At 37.9% G+C, this 19,245-nt stretch overlaps 1 protein-coding gene and 1 pseudogene across 1 annotated transcript in view; both read left to right on the top strand.

The window, feature by feature from the left end:
- Positions 1 to 19,245, top strand: part of PECAM1 (platelet and endothelial cell adhesion molecule 1) — a 127,582-nt gene that overhangs the window by 40,365 nt on the left and 67,972 nt on the right. The gene's annotated exons all lie outside the window — the stretch shown is intronic.
- Positions 5,342 to 7,635, top strand: LOC131275078 (gamma-glutamylcyclotransferase pseudogene; annotated as a pseudogene).

The following is a 19,245-nucleotide window of genomic DNA, read 5'->3' as shown; positions in this document are numbered from 1 at the left end:
TTTTAATTAGCTTTACTGTAAAAGTGTGAAAATATATAGAGTGGATGGTAACACACAGTGAGTAACAGTTAGTTTATAAATGGGGATATGACTGAAAATGGTAGTCTAGTTGTGTAAATGCCAACTGATAGAATGCTAGAGAATAATCTAGGAACTGGATAGCACAATAAACCAAGAGGTGGATGAGAATTGTGGTTGATGGTATAGATGCAAGAGAGTCCTTTGTTAGCTAGAGCAAATGTATTTCACTACTGCAGGGTGCTGGGAATGTGGAGAAGCATGGGAAAAATACAGCTGGAGTGACCTATGGACTGTGGTTAGTGGTTAGTAGTAATAATATAATATTCTTGCATCTAAGCAAAAGATGTACCGAGTTGATACTGAGGCGGTATGGAAAATGTGAACCAAATGTACACTATGGACATGGTAAGAATCAGATATTGTTTTATCTGTAGCAAATGACACACCACATTGTGGCATGTTGACGGAGAGATGTTGTTTGGGAGTTCTGCACATGTGCACGATTGTTTTATAAGTTTACAACTTCTGTCATAAAAAATATATTTAAAAAATAGTAGTAGGGTGGGTTGGGGGAAAAACACACCAAATGTAAGAAAAGGACTATGATTAGTAGTAAGATTTTGACAGTGTTCTTTCATAGTTTGTAACAAACTCTCATGACAAGGCAAGGTGTTGGTGGAGGGTAGTATGGGACCCTGTATGATGTTATGAGTGTTTGCTTTGTAAGTTCACTTTGTAAGTTCTTTGTAAGTAACTTTTACTGTACACTTAATTGTTTATGTGTGTTCATATATAAATGATGTAAAGATAATAATCAAGTTGGTTAGGGGAAAAATACTTTGTTTAGTAGTAATATTTTGACAGTGCTCTTTAATCATTTGTTAAAAAGGTTTAAAAACAATGCAAGTTATTGGTGGTAGGGTGAGATGTTATATATGTTTGTTTGATGTTATAATGTTTGTTATGTAAGTTCACAACTAGTATATACTTATTGTTTATGTATGTTTATGTATATGAGTGATATATTTCAATAAATTTTTTAAAAAAGTAAATAAGTGGACAACCAGCAAGATGGGTGCAGAGTAAGAAGCTCCTAGAGTCAGCTTGTGCTACAGGGCAATTAGTGATCACCTAGAGCTACCTTCAGCACCGGTTTAGGGGCTCCAGGAGACCAGAGAGCATCCTGCAACATCCTTAAAAGAATAGGAGGAGACTGCCCATTTGCAGAGAAGATTCATTAATAGAGAACTCCATGCAATGGAAGCTGGTGCCCCTCCTCCACTGGTGGCAAAAGCCACCTTTGGAGCTATTCCACAGCTGGAATTGGAAGCTCCACTTCACAAAAACAGGGGAGGAAGAGACAGTTGAGCACCAACTTCAGCCACTGATTAGTAAACTCAACTAGCTGAAGTATAAGCTAAGTACAGCTAAAGTTTGAACCTGTCCAAGTCAGATAGAGACCCATAGCTGCCATTTTACTCCACCCCTGGCATGAGGGGAAGCAGGATGAATTGAAAATCACAACGCAGGTAGGGTCCAGCTTATTTCCATCCAGATAAAATTGTAGCTCAAGTCTAAGCCCCATCCCCACCTCTGGCAAGGAGAAACCTGGAGGAACCTGTGCCAGCCTCTCTGGGGAAATACAGGCCACACCACAGAGGCTGGTGGTCATTCTATTCTGGTGGTGCATGCTGCCTTAGGAGCTGTTATGTGGCTAGAGTTGGAAGCCCCATTTCCCAAAAACAGAGGAGGGAGAAACAGTTGGCCACCAACTTTGGCTACTGATTAATAAATTTGGCTGGCTAAGGTATAACCCTAAGAACAACTAAAGTTTGAAACTGTCTGGATTGGAAAGAGGTCAGTAGCCACCGTTTTGATTTTGCCCCTGGCATGAGAGGAAGCTGGACTGATTGAAAATCACAGTGACAGGAGGGATTGACTTCCTTCACCCAGATTGGACTGCAGCCTTAGCCTAGGCTTCAGCCCTACCTCTAGCAAGGAGGAAGCTGGCAGGCCCTGCACCAGCCTATCTGGGCAACTGCAGGTACATTCAACTGGTGCAGACCTAATAGTTGGAAGTCTACCAGCATAACTGTGGTCATTTTGGACCTGCATGTCATAGACTGCTGTTCATACCTGAAGCTTCATTCCCTGCCCAGGCAGGGAAGGAAGAGATATGAAGCTTCATCAGTCTACCAGGGCAACTAGAGTTTAGGCCTACACAACTTGGATTGTTACACATGGCTGTAGTTCTGCCCCTGCTCCTGGCAAAGGAGAAAGTTGGGAGAAGCTTTATCTGTCCCTTGGGCAATGTGGGCAGCTTGAGACTCCACAGCTTACAGCACCAACTACATCCTTGGTTTCTGCTACACAACTATCAAGGGAGAAAGGGCAAGAAAGCCATAAACTAAAGAGACAAACTGCACTCAGAATAAATACATCTAGTAAGCCAGATGCCAAGACACCAATAAAAAAATTACAATCCACACCAAGAAACAGGAAGCTATGGCCCAGTTAAAAGAACAGGATAAGTCTTCAGATGACATAAAGAAGCTGAGACAACTAATCATAGATGTTCAAACAAATCTCCTTAGTAAATTCAATGAGATGGCTAAAGAGATTAAGGATATTAAACAGACATTGATGAACACAAAGATGAATTTGAAAGCATACATAGAAAAATAGCAGAACTTATGGGAACGAAAGGTGCAATCAATGAAATTAAAAATACATTGGAATCCTATAATAGCAGATTTGAGGAGGCAGAAGAAACGATTGGTAAGCTTGAAGAAATGACCTTCAAAAGTGAACATATAAAAGAACAGATGAAGAAAAGAATGGAAAGAATTGAACAGGGTCTCAGGGAACTAAACGACAGCAAGAGACATTCAAACATACGTGTCATGGGTGTCCCAGAAGGAGAGGAGAAGGGAAAAGGGGCAGAAAGAATATTTGAAGAAATAATATTAGAAAATTTCCCAATCCTATTAAAGGACCATGGATATCCATATCGAAGAAGCACAAAATCTGAACAGATCAACACCAAGACACATACTAATCAGAACATCAAATGCCAAAGGCAAACAGAGCATTCTGAGAGCAACAAGAGAAAAGCAATGAATAACATATAAGGAATACCCAGTAAGATTAAGTGCTGATTTCTCATCAAAAACCATGGAGACAAGAAGGCAATGGTATGGTATATTTAAGATACTTCAAGAAAAAAACTCCAGCCAAGAATCTTATATCCAGCAAGATTGTCTTTCAAAAATGAGGGTGAGTTTGGAATATTCACAGATAAACAGAAATGAGAGTTTGCAACCAAGAGACTGACTTTGCAGAAAATACTAAATGGTGTGCTACAGTCTGAAAAGAAAAGACAGGAGAGAGTGGCTTGGAAGAGAGTCTAGAAATGAATATATCAGTAAAAGTAACTAAAAGTCTCAAAAGATTGGTGAAGATAAAATATGACAGATAAAACCCAAAGGTTAAAAAAAAAAAAAAAAAAGGGAAAAACCCCAAAGGTCAAAATGGGTTAAATAAGAACTGCCTTTACAGAAATAACATTGAACATTACTGGATTAAACTCCCCAATCAAAAGACACAGACTGGAAGAATGGATAAGAAACTATGAGTCACCTATATGCTGTCTGCAATAGACTCACTCACCTTAGACCCAAGGATACCAATAGATTGAAAGTGAAATGCTGGAAAAAAATATTGCATGCATCCAGTAACCAAAAAAAACAAAACAAAACAAAACGAAAGCCAGACCACCTATACTTACATTAAATGAAACAGACTTTAAAAACACTAGTAATGTGCAATCTGAGGAGGAAGTCAAGAAAAAAAAAATCCATTTACAATAGCAACTAAAAGAATCAAATATTTAGGAATAAACTTAGCCAACGATGTAAAACATATTCAGAAAACTACAACTCATTGTTAAAAGAAATTTTAAAAAGACCTAAATAATTGGAAGAACATTCCATGCTCATGTATTGTAAGACTAAATATCATCAAGATGTCATTTCTACTCAAATTGATATACAGATTCAATGCAAGCCCAATAAAAATTCTATGAGCATTTAAAAAATAAATGGAAAACCTGATTATCAAGTTTATTTGGAAGAGTAAAGGGTTCTGAATAGCTAGAAACATCTTAAAAAGGAAACATGAAGTTGGAGGACTCTCATTTCTGGATTTTAAATCATATTACCTCACTACAGTGGTAAAAACAGCATGGTACTGGCATAAAGATAGACACATAGACCAATGGAAACAAATTGATGGTTAAGAAACAGACCCTCACATTTATGGTCAAGTGTAAGCCTGTCAAACCTAATCAGCTCAAACAGAACAGTCCATTCAACAAATGGTGCTGAGAGAACTTGATATCCATAGCCAAAAGAAGGAAAGAGGACCCCTATCTCACACCTTATCCAAAAATGAACTCAAAATGGGTCAAAAACCTAAATATAAAAGCAAGAGCCATAAAGTTTCTAAAAAATGTAGGAAAATATCTTCAAGACCTGGTGGTAGATAGTGGCTTCTTAAAGGAGATAAGAGAAGGACTGAGATGGACTACTGATGCTTAATGTATGTAGAAGTTTTAATTAACTTTACTGTAAAAATGTGAAAATGTATGGAGTGATGGCAACACATTTTAGTGAATAACAGTTTATAAATCGGAATGTGGCTGAAAATGGTAGTCTAGGGGTATGAATGCCAATTGAAAGAAAGCTAGAGAATAATCTAGGGACTGAATAGCACAGTAAACCCATAGGTGGATGAGGACTGTGGTTGATAGTACAGATGCAAGAATGTTCTTTGTGAGCTAAAGCAGATGTACATCACTATTGCAGGGTGGTAGGAATGTGAAGAAGCATGGGAAAAATACAACTGGAGTGACCTATGATCTGTGGTTAACAGCAATATGGTAATACTCATGCATCTATGCCAAAGATGTACTGTGTTGATAATGGGGAAGGGGGGATATGGAAATAATGTGCCAGTGTATGCAATGGATCATGGTTAGTGGTAATAGTCTGATGATATCATCTCATAATATGTAAGAAATGCTCCACCACAGTGTGGTGTGTTGATAGAGGGGTGTTGTATAAGAATCCTGCACATGTGCACGATTTTTTGTAAGTTTACAACTTCTGCCATAAAAATATATTTAAAAATAATAATAGGGTGGGTTGGGGGAAAATACACCAAATGTAAGATAAGGACTATAGTTAGTAAGATATTGATGATATTCTTCATCATTTGTAACAAATGTCTCACAACAATGCAAGGTGTTGGTTGTGGGCTGATGTATGGGACCCTTGTACGATGTTATGCATGTAGCTTTGTAAGCTTACAACTTTTATTATAATACTTATTGTTTATGTATGTTCATATATAAATGATATAAAGATAATAATAATAGGGTAGGTTGGGGGAAATACACTAAATGTAAGATACTTTGGTTGGTAGTAATATTTTGAGGATGCTCTTTAATCATTTGTTAAAAACGTTTCACAAAAATACAAGGTATTGTTTGTAGAGTAAGGTATGCTGTCCCTGTATGATATTATGTATCTTTGTATTGTAAGTTCACAACTATTACTATACACTTATTGCTTATGTATGTTTATATATGTGTGATATAATTTAAAAAAATTTTTTAAGGAAAAACACCTAAATAAGTAAGGTAGGCTTTTCCTGGCCTTTACAGCTCCCTACCCAAGGCCCTTAGGAGTGGTCTACAATCAATTACTGGGTCCAGGGTCCAGATTTGAGCAACTAATAAGGACAATCCTAAAGACCCAGAACAGGTTGAACCAAGAATCAAAGAATGGCAGTAATGCACAGCCTTCTGCCACTAAATCTCTACAAAAGAGAGAGAAATTGAGCATCTGAGTAAACTCACCATCATAACCAGATGCCTAGATATCAGTAAAAAATTACAAGCCATATTAAGAAACTGGAAGAATTATCCCAAGCAAGAAATATATCAAAGCCCCAGATGAGACACAGGATTTGAGCCAACTAATAAACAAGATTCATACAAATTTCCAAAATCAAATTAATGAGTTGAAAGACAGTATGGCTAAACAGAAAAAGGACATCAAGAAGACACTGAAAAAAACTGAGAAAGAATTTATAAAAAGATTAACAAAAATATAACAAAAAAGAAGAAAAATAAAAAGAAGGCACTAAGCAAGCATAAAGAACTTGAAAACCTGAATGGAAAAGTAAGAGAGCTCATGGGAATGAAAGACACAATAGGTAAGGTAAAAAATACATTAGAAAAAAAAAAAAAAAGAAAAAAATAGATTAGAGGGAAGTGGATGTGGCCCAACCAGTCGGGTGCTCACCTACCACATGGGAGATCCCAGGTTTAGGGCCCAGTGCCTCTTAAAGAAGATGAGCAGATGCCTGCACCTGTCACAATGAGCTAAATACCACACCTGCTGCAATGAGCAGACACCTAAACAAGCAGATGCTACAAGCCAGAAAGTGGATGTGCCTCAGGCCTTTGGGCACTCGCCTCCCATGTGGGAGGACCCAGATTTGGTTTCTGGTGCCTCCTGGAGAAGGCAAGCAAACAATGAGCAGACAGACGACAGAACCATTAGGAGGGGAAGGATAAATCTAAATAAATAAATCTTTTTAAAAAAGAGGATATTTCTTTTTTAAAAATTACATTAGAGGGGAGTGGATGTAGTTCAAGTGGTTGAGCACCTGCTTCCCATACATGAGGTCCCAGTTTTGGTTCTCAGTACCACCTAAAAACAAACAAACAAGAAAACAATCAACTCTAATTGGGAAGCAGATGTAGCTCAGTTGTTGAGCACTTAATTTCCATGTATGAGGTCCTGTGTTCAATCCCTAGTACCTTCTAAAAAGAAAAAAAAAAAACCCACATCAGAGGAGGCCAGTGGCTGGGGTTGGCAGGCAACAGGCTACAGTCCCAGGTCACTCTCACTGGCTCCTGATCTCCGGGCCTGATAGGCGTCTGGTGGTACATGGTGGGCTTGGGCTGCAGGAATTGCCAGGGAAGGGACAAAGAGAATTTTCTGAACTTCTCCTATGGCAGCAACCTGTGGACTGAGAGGATCCACCTACGAAACCCATTGGTTACGTTCTGCAGTGTGGCCTGCCTGCAAGATTTTAAGCTTGACTTTGGCAATTCCCAAGGCAAAATAAGTGATACCTGGCATGAAGGAATAGTTACCATATTTCAAAGTCCTGGAGATGAAGTGTGGGGAGTAGTTTGGAAAATGAATGAAAGCAGTTAAGTTCTCTGGATAAGCAAGAAGGGGTTATAAGTGGAACATATGATTCAATAGAAGTAATTGTTCATGCTCAAGAAGGAAATGAACTAACTTGTCAAAGTTAGCAGATGAAAACTTGTGTGATTCCTCCCCCATCACCACAATTTAAAAAAGTCATTTGCATGACTGCAAAAGAAAATGGTTTACTCCCGGAGTATCAAAAGAAGTTAAAAGCAATAGAATAAAATGACTATAAAGGAAAGGTCTCAGAAGAAATTGAAAATATTATCAAAAAGGGGAAATAAAAACTCAGGAAAACATTACTATATCTAAGGATATTCTCTCTGTATGCTAATATAAACTTATTAACATTTGAAAACAGTGATCTGGGATATCGCTCTTTAATATATTTTCAGCAGTGCTTTGAAAGGATATCTCACTTGAGTGGTTCCTTATTTTCAGACTAATCAGAAACTGGGTTAGGAGTTAAATGATTTTAAAAAGGGTGTGAGGCTCTGTAATTCATAACAAATGGATGTGGGTACTCATTCTCTGAATACTTAAACCTATTTTCTTGAGTTGATTTTAGGTGTGTTTCTGCTCTGTGGCAAAGATTTCATTTGCAAACTGCTTAATGATGGTGCTAGTGAATTGCTCTACTCTGTCTGGGATTTTTTTAATCCAGCTTAATAATAGCAAGCAGACTTTAGAGACAATTGATAATGAAACTTTAAAATTGAAAGACGGTAACTATTCTTAAAGGAATAATTGTATTTGTGTTTCAACCCATTTTTTCCCTACTAAAGTATTATATATCGTTATGTTGTTAGAAAAGAGACTCAGCCATCTTATATACTGAACCTGGTCTTGGCCATATTGAGTCTATATTAGAGAAGAATAGCGCAGGCTCTGCAGCCGGACAGAATGGGACAAAGTGTCACTTCTATCACTTTCCAGCTGTGAGACATTGTATTACATGACTCTCTGTGTCCCAGTTTCCTCACCTGTAGCATGAGGATAAACAATATACTTGTGTTTTAAGATTGTTGTGAAAAGTAAATGAGTAAATATATTTAATGAGCATAGAACAGAACCTGCCACATAATAAGGATTAGCAAACATCATTCTAATTGAAAAATTAGGTTTGCACAGGGTTATTCTTGGAACAGGTAGAAGGCCAACATAATGAAGGAGAAAATGCTTTTTAAAAAAATTTATTTCTCTCTCCTCCCCCCCAACCCCCGTTGTCTGTTCTCTGTGTCCATTCACTGTGTGTGCGCTTCTGTGTCTGCTTGGATTCTTGTCAGTGGCACCAGGAATCTGTGTCTCTCTTTTGTTGCATCATCTTGCTGCATCAGCTCTCCATGTATGCGGTGCCACTCCTGGGCAGGCTGCACTTTTTTCGTGTGGGGTGGCTCTCCTTATAGGGCGTACTCCTTGTATGTGAAGCTCCCCTACATTGGGGACATCCCTGCGTGGCATGGCACTCCTTGCACGCATCAGCACTGCACGTGGGCCAGCTCACCACACAGGTCAGGAGGCCCTGGGTTTGAACCCTGGACCTCCCATGTGGTAGGTGGATGCTCTATCAGTTGAGCCAAATCCACTTCCTGGAAAATGGTTTTGTGAAGCTAAATCTTAACTTATGAAGAACTCATAACCTCCATAACTTAATTTACTTAGTTGATGGAGAAAAGGAAAATCATGAATAAAGCAATACTACTTTTATCCAAATAGAAAAAAAAGGAGGCATACAGCAGCAGACTTGAAATGACAGAGGAAAGAATAAGTGATGCAGAGGACATAACAGATGAAATCGAAGAAAGAAAAGAATAGAAAAATTAAGGAGGGGCTTAGGGTGTTGAATAACATGAAATATAACAATATAACAACATACATGTCATGGGAGTTCCAGAAAGAAAAGAGAAGGGAAAAGGGGCAGGAAGAGTATTTGTGGAAATAATGGCTGAAAATTTCCCAACTCTAATGAAAGAAATGTTTTTACATGTCCAAGAAGCACAGCATAACCCAATCAGAATAAATCCAAATAGACCTGTCCCAAGACACATACAACTCAAATGTCAAACATCAAAGATGGAGAAAAAATTCTGAGAGCAGTAAGGGAGAGGCAAACCATTATATACAAGGGATGCCCAGTAAGACTTAGTGTGGATTTCTCATCAGAAATCATGGATTAGGATACTGAAAGAAAAACAGCCAGCTGAGAATGCTTTATCCAGCAAAATAGTCCTTCAGATATGAAGGTGAGTATAAAATATTCACAAACAAATAGAAACTAAGAGAGTTCATAAAAAAGAATCCACCTTTGCAAGAAATACTAAAGGGAGCCTTACAGCCTGAAGGAAAAGATAGGAGGGAAAAACTTAGAAGACAAGAATAGCAGAAAGGATAACCAAAAGAGTGAAAAAGAAAAAGGCAAAAATAAGATATAACATGAAAACCAAAGAATAAAATGGTGGATGTAAATAATGCCATTTATGGTTATATCATTGAATGTGAATGGATTAAACTCCCTAATCAAAAGATATAGGATGACAAAATGAAGAAGAAGAAGAAAACACGAGTCATTCATATGCTGCCTACATGAGACTCACCTTAGACCCAGGGATACAAACCAGTTGAAAGTGAAAACCTTGAAAAAAATACTCCAAAACAAGAGCAGGGGTAGCTATACTAATATCAGAAAACAACAGGTTTTAAATGCAAAAATAAGGAAGGAGATGTGACTCAAGAGACTGGGCTTCTGCCTACCATGTGGGAGGACCTGGGTTCAATCCCTGGGGCCTCCTGGTTAAAAAAAAAAAAGCATGCCTGCATGGTGAGCCAAGTGCCTGCATGAGTGCCCACATGGTGAGATGAGTGCCCATGTGGTGAGCCAAGTGCTTTCGTGGTAAGCCAGTGCCTGCACAAGTGAGTCACACAGCAAGATGATGATGCAACAAAAGAGAGATGAAAGGGAGAGGCAAGGCACAACAGAAACCAGGAACTGAGGTGGTGCAAGTGACAGTGAATCTCCCTCCACATCGGAGGTGCCCAGGATTGAATCCTGGTGAATCCTAGAGGAGAAAAACAAGAAGAGAAGACAAAAAGAGAAATAGATACAGAAGATCACACAGTGAATGGACACAGACAGCAAAAAAAGCTGGGTGAGGGGAGGGGACAGGGGAGGGGAGGGAAAAATGCAAAAATGTTATGAGATACAGAAGGCCATTTTATATTAGTAAAAGGGACAATCCACAAGGAAGAAATAGCAGTCATAAATATCTATTCAGCTAACCAGGGTGCCCCAGTTTTCTTCCTGGTAAAAACTGAAGGGAGGAATAGACATTTCTATAATAATCACTGGAGACTTGGACATACCACTTATATCACTGGATAGTACTAGACAGAAGATCAACAAGGAAACAGAACTTTAATATGATAAGTGAGTTAGACCTAACAGACATATACAGAATGTTTCACCCAAACTCTGTGGGTTATACATTCTTCTCAAGTACTCATGGGTCATTCTCCAAAATAGACCACATGTTAGGTCACAAGGAAGGTCTCAATAAATATAAAAAGATTTAAATTATACAAAGCACCTTCTCAGATCACAATGGAATGAAATGAGAAATCAATAATAGACAAGAAAGAGGTAAATTCACAAATGTATGGAGGCTGAACAACACACTCCTAAATAATCAGTGGGTCAAAGAAGAAATTGCAAGTGAAATTAGTAAATATATTGAGGTGAATGAAAATGAGAACACAACTTATCAAAACTTATGGGATACAGCAAAGGCAGTCTTGAGAGTGAAATTTATAGCCCTAAGCCCCTGTATTAAATAAGAAGAAAGAGCTAAAATCAAAGATCTAACTGAACAACCAGATAAACCAGAAAAAGAACAGCAAACCAATCCCAAAGCAAGCAGAAGGAAAGAAATAATAAAGATTAGAGCAGAAATGAATGAAATTGGGGACAACAACAACAACAACAAAAAACAGTAGAGAAAATCAACAAAACCAAAAGCTGGTTCTTTGAGAGAATCAATAAAATTGACAACCCCCTAGCCAGACTTGCAAAGAAAGAAGAAAAAAAAAGAAAAGATGCAAATAAATACAATCAAATATGAAAGGGGAGAAGTTACAACTGACCCCAGAGAAATAAAAAGGATCGTAAGAGGGTTATTATCAGATACTATATGCCAACAAACTAGACAACCTAGTTTAATTGCACAAGTTCCTAGAAATGGACAGACAACCTACACTGATGCTATAAGAAATAAAAGAACTTAAAAAACGAATGACATTTAAAGAGATTGAATCTGTTATCAAAAATCTCCCAAAAAAGAATAGTCCAGGACCAGATGGCTTCACAGTTTAATTCCACCAAGCATTTCAATAAGATTTTTTTTAAACGTTCACAGCAGCTTCATTCATAATATCCCCAAACAGGAAGCAACACAAATGGTCATCTGTTGGCCTATCTCCTCAGGCAGCTGCCCTAGTAGCTCAGATAGCAGACTCCCGCCTATTCACTTCCCCCTTCCCGCCCCCTGCCCCTAGCCTCTCCACCTGCCCTCTGCCTAGCAACTAATCGCAACCACCTATCGGAAGGCAGTACCCGCCTGCACCAATCCCCGTCCCTATAGACAGATCCGCCCCCATCCCTAGTAACTGCTTACGGCAGCCAACCGCAAGTCCGCCCATGCTTCTGCCAATCCCCTACTGCCACGTCTCCCCCCACCCTCTGCGTCTCCTATATAACCCACTGTACTTCCTCAATAAATCGGACTTGCGCACAGACCTGGTCTCCGCGGCATCTTCCTTTCCCCCCCGCCGTGCGTCCTCCACACCTGAGAGCCCCCGAGGCCGTCTGCCGTGACCTCGAACCCCGCTAAGGTGCGGCCCTCCTGACCCCTCCAACCGCCCCCATCAGGAGGAGAAACCCCTGCAGTCATCAAATAATATAATGAAAAGACAAATCGTGGTATCTTTATACAAATGAAGACCACTCATTAATAAGAAGGGATGAACTATTGACAAACTCAACAATGTGGATGATTTCAAAAACATTATACTGTGTGAAAGAAGCCAAACATGGAAGCGTATTTATGATTCCATTTATATGATTCAAAAAATAGGTAATATTAATTTAGAGTCAATAAATCTCTCAGTGCCTGCCTCTGGTCAGAGTTTGGTGAGGATTGACTGAGAAGAGGCATGAGAAAACCATTTTGTATCTTGATAGGAAGTGGTTTTTGCTGGGTATACACATTTGCCAAATTTTTCAATAAGAATTAACACCAAATATGTTTAAACTCTTCCAAAAATTGAAGAGGAGGGAAAATTACCCAATACATTTTATGCAATCAACTTCACCTTAATACCATAGCCAGAAAAAGATACTGCAAAAAATTACAGACCAATTTAATGAACATAGATACAAAAATTCTCAACAAAATATTGCAAATGGAATCCAACAGTATATTAAAAGAATTATACATCATGACCTAGTGAGATTTATTTCTGGTATACAAGGGTGGTTCAACATAAGAAAATCAATTAATATAACACACCAGCTTAACAAATTGAAGGGGAAAAATGGCATGATCATTTCAATCAATGCAGAAAAGGCATTCAACAAAATCCAGCATACTTTCTTGATAAAACAATTTGGAAGATAGAAACAGAAGGAAAATGCCTCAATATGATAAAGGGCATATATGAAAAACCCAAAGCCAACATCATACTCAACAGGAAAAGGTTGAAAGCTTTCCCTATAAGATCAGAATCAAGACAAGAATGCATATTGTCACCACTGTTATTCAACATTATGTTAGAACTTCTAAATAGAGCAATCAGACAAGGAAAAAAAAAAAAAAGACATCCAAACAGGAAAAGAGGAAGTAAAACTCTCACTATTTGCAGATGACGTGATCCTATATTTAGAAAATTCTGAAGTGTTTATGACAAAGCTACTTGAGCTAATAAATGAGTCCAGCAAAGTAGTAGGATACAAGATCAACATGCAAAAAAATCAGTAAAGTTTCTATACATCAGTATTGAAAAATTTGAGGAGGAAATCAGGGAAAAACTCCATTTACAATAGCAACAAAAAGACTCAAATACCTAGGAATCAATTTAAGCAAAGAAGTACAGGACCTATATGCAGAAAACTGCAAAACAACGTTAAAGAAATCAATGAACACCTAAGCAAATGGAAAGACATTCCACGTGCATGGATTGGAAGACTAAATATTGTGAAGATGTCAGTCCTACCCAAACTGATTTATAGATTCAATGCAATACCAATCAAAATTCCAAAAGTCTATTTTACAGAAGTAGAAAAGGTAAATATCAAATTCATTTGGAAGGGAAAGTACACCTGAATAGCCAAAGCATTCTTTAAAAAAAAGTGATGTGAGAGGAATTTAACTGCCTGACCTTGAAACATTACAAAGATACAGGATCAAAACAGCATGGTAGGTGGCGGACTTGGCCCAGTGGTTAGGGCATCTGTCTACCACATGGGAGGTCCAGGGTTCAAACCCCGGGCCTCCTTGATCCATGTGGAACTGGCCCATGTGCAGTGCTGATGCGCGCAAGGAGTGCCGTGCCATTCAGGGGTGTGCCCCGCGTAGGGGAGTCCCACCACGTGCAAGGAGTGCACCCCATAAGGAGAGCCACCCAGTGTGAAAGAAAGTGCAGCCTGCCCAGGAATGGTGCTGCACACACGGAGAGCTGACACAACAAGATGACGCAAAAAAAGAAAAAAAAAAAAAAAGAAACAGGTTCCTGTGCCACTGACAACAACAGAAGCGGACAAAGAAGACGCAGCAAATAGACACAGAGAACAGACAGCTGGGGTGGGGGTGGGAAGGGGAGATAAATAAATAAATCTTAAAAAAAAAACAACAGCATGGTAATGGCGTAAAGATAGATACATTGATCAGTGGAATAGAATTGAGAATCCAGAAATAAACCCTCACCAATATGGTCAATTGGTTTTTGACAAACCTTCCAAAGTCATGTTAATGGGACAAAACAGTCTCTTCAAAAAATAGTGCTGGGGGAACTGGATATCCATAACCAAAAGAATGAAAGAGGGTCCTTATGTCACTCCCTATACAAGAGTCAACTCGAAATGGATTAAAGAACTAAGTATAAAAGTCAAGACCATAAAACTACTAGAAGAAAATTAAGGGAAACATCTTAAAGATCTTGTGGTAGGTGGAGTTTCTTGGACCTTAAACCCAAAGCACAAGCAACAAAAGAAAAAAATAAATTAATGGGACCTCCTCAAAATTAAAAACTTTTGCTCCTCACAGGACTTTGTCAAAAGGGTGAAAAGGCAGCCAACTCAATGGGAGGAAAAATTTGGAAATGCCATATCTGATAAGGATTTAATATCTATGATCTATAAAGAGATGCTAAAACTCAACAATAAAAAGACAAATGACCTAATTAAAAAATGGGCAAAAGACTTGAATAGACATTTGTCCAAAGAAGAAACACAAACGGCAAAAAAACAAACAAACAAAAAAAAAAACCACACACGTGAAAAATGTTCAAAATCACTAGTGACTAGGGAAATGCAAATCAAAGCTACAATTAGTTATCCATTTCACACCTATCAGAATGGCCACTATTTAAAAGACAGAGAACTGCAAATGTTGGAGAGGATGTGGCGAGCTAAGAACACTTACTCACTGTTGGTGGGAATGCACAGCTATTTGAAGGACTGTTTGGCAGTTCCTAAAGAAGTTGAATATAGATTTGCCACATGACCTGGCAATACCACTGCTGGATATATATCCAGAAGAACTGAGAACAGCAACACAGATATCTGCACACCAATGTTCACAGCAGTGCTATTCATGATTGCCAAAAGTTGGAAACAACCCAGGTGTCCATCAACTGATGAATGGATAAAAATTTGTGGTCTATTCACATGATAGAATATTATGCAGCTGTAAGAAGAAATGAAATTGTAAAGCATATGACAACCTGCATGAACCTGGAGGATATTATGTTGAGCAAAACAAGCCAGACACGAAAGGACAAATACAGTATGATTATGCTACTCTGAAATAAATATATTGCCTAATCTCATGGAGCTAATAATTTGAATATGGGTCACCAAAAAATAGAATGGAGAATGGAAACCTGAGGGTTAACTTGTGCAGAATTTGTAAAAAGAATGTGTGTTAATCTTTAGAAGTGAATAGAAAACGTGAAAGCACAGCATAATGTTTGTAATTAGCAGTACTATTATATGGGTGTGACAGTGGTTTAAAGGGAAGCTCTAAAGTCATGTAAATTAGTAAAAGGAAAGCTAAAAAATATACCATGGGACTGTATAGCATAGTTAATCACATGAGAAATATGATTATGGGTAAAATTGCATATATAAGACCGTTTTTCTTTGAAAGTGAACAAATACATGTTAATACTACAAGACGTTAATATCAGACCAAAAAAACTCCACATTATGCTAAGTGAAAGAAACCAGACACAAAGTACTACATATTGTATGATTCTGTTTATATAAAATGTAAATATAAATCAATTTATAAAGATGAAATTAGATTAGTGGTTATCTAGGGCTGGGGAAGGATAGAGGAATTGAGAGGTGACTGCTAAGGGGTGTGGGGTTTTTCTTTTTGGAGTGATGAATTTATTCTAAAATTTTTTGTGGTGATGAATACACAACACTGTGATTATACTAAAAGCCATTGATTATACACTTTGGATAGATTATGTGGTATGTGAATCTATCTCAATAAAACTGCTTAATAAATAAATAACTGTGCAAGAATAATCAAACTAAGCTGTACTCAGCATCTTAAATGCATTACCTTCTTCCCAGCATGGAGAGCCTCCCTGGCACTGAGGGATTACTACCAAGCACCAACCAGCAATGCAACTGGAAAAAAACCTTGACAAAAAAGGCAAGAGGGTAAAGACAAATGAGTTTATATGGCTAAGAGACTGCAAAGTGATTCAGGAGGTTATTTCAGAGGTTATGCTTATGCATGTCTCAGCAGGATCTCATTGACTGCCAAAGTAAATATTGTCTCAAAGAGTGGAGACATCCAGATACTGTAGGAAGGGCAGACAGCACAGGAATCTGGTGCCCTGACAGTGGGCGCTAATGGGAATTTGTATTCCCCAGTGTGACAGAGTTGGACTCAGTTGTGGTTTCCCTATACATGGCTCTTCTGCCCCTTCTATTCAAACCTATAGCTATTGCTACAGTTGATAGGTGTATGTCCAAGAGACAAATCTTTGGGCTGTCCGTGTGCCAGCTGGGTCCTGAATCTCAAGAGTTGCAGCATCTACTCTCCAGTTCATTGGACTAACCCAGAACAACCAACAAAGAGATAATGATGAACAACTACCATCCCAAGGGACAGAGAGAGTCTGCAACTGCAAGCAAGACAATCTCATCCATCTGCCCTATGGGATCTAAGCCTCCTCTCAATTAGAGGTGGAGTGGGCATCACCATCCCAGAATCCTCAGGATTGCAGAATGAACTAGGAATTAGAGTAGACTTACTGGTATTCTACTATAGACATTATAATTCTAGCAATGCAAACACTTTTATCATTGATGTGAAGACAGTGGTCACTAGAGGTTCTGAGGGTAGGTAGAGGGAAAAAAAGTGTAATATGGTGACATTTTCAGGACTTGGGAATTGCCCTGAGTGACATTGCAATGACAGACACAAAACATTACATATCTTGCCATAACTTACAAAGTTGTGTGGGAGAAAGTGTAAATTACAATGTAAACTATAATCTATGCTTAGTGGCAATGTTCCAAAATGTGTTCAATTGTAAAAATGTACCACACTAATGAAGGATGTTGTTAATATGGGAAAATGTGGGAGGGGTTGGGAGCAGGGCATATAGGAATCCCCTATGTTTTTTTATGTCACATTTATTTAATCTAAGTTTTTTTTTTTTTTAAACAAAAAGTATATAAAAATACACTGGAGGCATATAACAGCAGATTTGAGGAGGGAGAAGAAAGGATCAGTGAGCTTGAAGACAGGGTCTCCAAAAATGAACACACAAAACACCACAAAAAAAACAGATAAAGGAAATAATGGAAAAAATTGAATAGGGTCTCAGGGAACTAAATGATGGCACTAGATGTGCAAACATAGACATCATGTGTGTCCCATAATGAGAACAGAAGGGAAAGGGGCAGCAGGAATATTTGAATAAATAATGGTAGAAAATTTCCCAACCCTATTGAAGGACATAGATATCCATGTCCAAGAAGCACAATGTACTCCCATCTGAATAAATCCAAATAGACCAACTCCAAGACACATACTCATCAGAATGTCAAAGGCCAAAGACAAAGAGAATTCTGAGAACAGCAAGAGAAAATCAATGCATCATATAGAAAGGATACCCAATATGATTAAGTTCTGATTTCTCATCAGAAACCATGGAGGCAAGAAGGCAGTAATATGGTATATTTAAGGTACTGCAAGAGAAAAACTGCCAGCCAAGAATCTTATATTTGGCAAGACTGTCTTTCAAAAATGAGGGCAAGTTTAGAATACTCACAGACAAACAAAAACTGAGAGAGTTTATAACCAAGAGACTAGCTTCTCAGGACATATTAAAGGGAGTGCTACAGCCTGTAAAGAAAGACAGGAGAGAGAGACTTGGAAGAGAGTCTAGAAATGAGGATTATATCAGTAAAAGTAACTAAAAGTGTAAAAAGAGTGGTGAAAATAAAATTTGACAGTTAAAACCCAAAGGTCAAAATGAGTGAAGTAAAAAAACAACTGCCTTTAAATTAATAACATTGAATGTTAATGGATTAAGCTCCCCAATCAAAAGACACAGACTGGTGGAATGGATAAGAAAATATGAGCCATCTATATGCTGACTACAAGAGATTCATCTTAGACCCAAGGATACCAATAGACTGAAAGTGAAAGACTGGAAAAAGATATTCCATGCATGCACTTTTTTTAAAAAAGCTGAATAGCTATACTTATATCAGGTGAAATATACTTTAAAAGCAAAACTGCTGTCAGGGATAAGGAAAGGAAGGATGTTATATATTAATAAAAGGAGAAATTCACAAGGAAGAAATTACAATTATCAATGTATATGCATCTAACCAGAATACCCCAAATTACATGAGGCAAACACTGGCAAAACCGAAGGGAGTAATAGATGTCTCTACAATAATCTACAATAACAGTTGGAGAATTCAATACACGACTCCCAGCATTGGATAGGGCTAGGCTGAGGATCAATAAATATAGAGCTTGAATAATATCATAAATGGACTAAGCCTAATAGACATATACAGAACATTGCACCCAAAAACAGTTGGATATACATTCTTCTCAAGTGCTCATGGATCTTTCTCCAGGAAAGACCATATATTAGGTCACAAAGCTATCTCAATAAATTCAACAAGATTGAGATTATACAACACACTTTTTCTGATCATAATGGAATAAAGTTGAAATCAACAACAGACAGAAAAAGGGTGAATTCACAAACAAATGGAGATTTTAAAAACACATTCTTAAATAATCAGTGGGTCAAAGAAAAATTGCAAATAAATATCTCAAGACAAATGAAAATGAAAACACAACATACAAGAACCTATGGGAGGCAGCAAAGGCAGTGTTGAGAGGGAAAATTTATAGCACTCAATGCTTACACTAAAAAAGAAGAAAGCTAATATCATCTAACTACACATCTGGAGGAACTAGAAAAAGAACAGCAAACTATTCCTAAAGCAAGCAGAAGGAATGAAATAAAGATTAGAGCAGAAATAAATGAAACTAAGAACAACAACAACAAAAATAGAATTAACAAAACCAAAAGTTGTTTCTTCAAGATTAACAAAATCAACAAACCCTTAGCTAAACTGACAAAGAAAAAAAGAGAGAAGATGCAAATAAAA

This window comes from Dasypus novemcinctus, chromosome 21 (genome assembly GCF_030445035.2).
Source record: "Dasypus novemcinctus isolate mDasNov1 chromosome 21, mDasNov1.1.hap2, whole genome shotgun sequence".
Classification (NCBI taxonomy): Eukaryota; Metazoa; Chordata; class Mammalia; order Cingulata; family Dasypodidae; genus Dasypus; species Dasypus novemcinctus.
The sequence above is the reverse complement of the archived record's forward strand: the minus strand, read 5'-3'. Positions and strand labels throughout refer to the sequence as shown.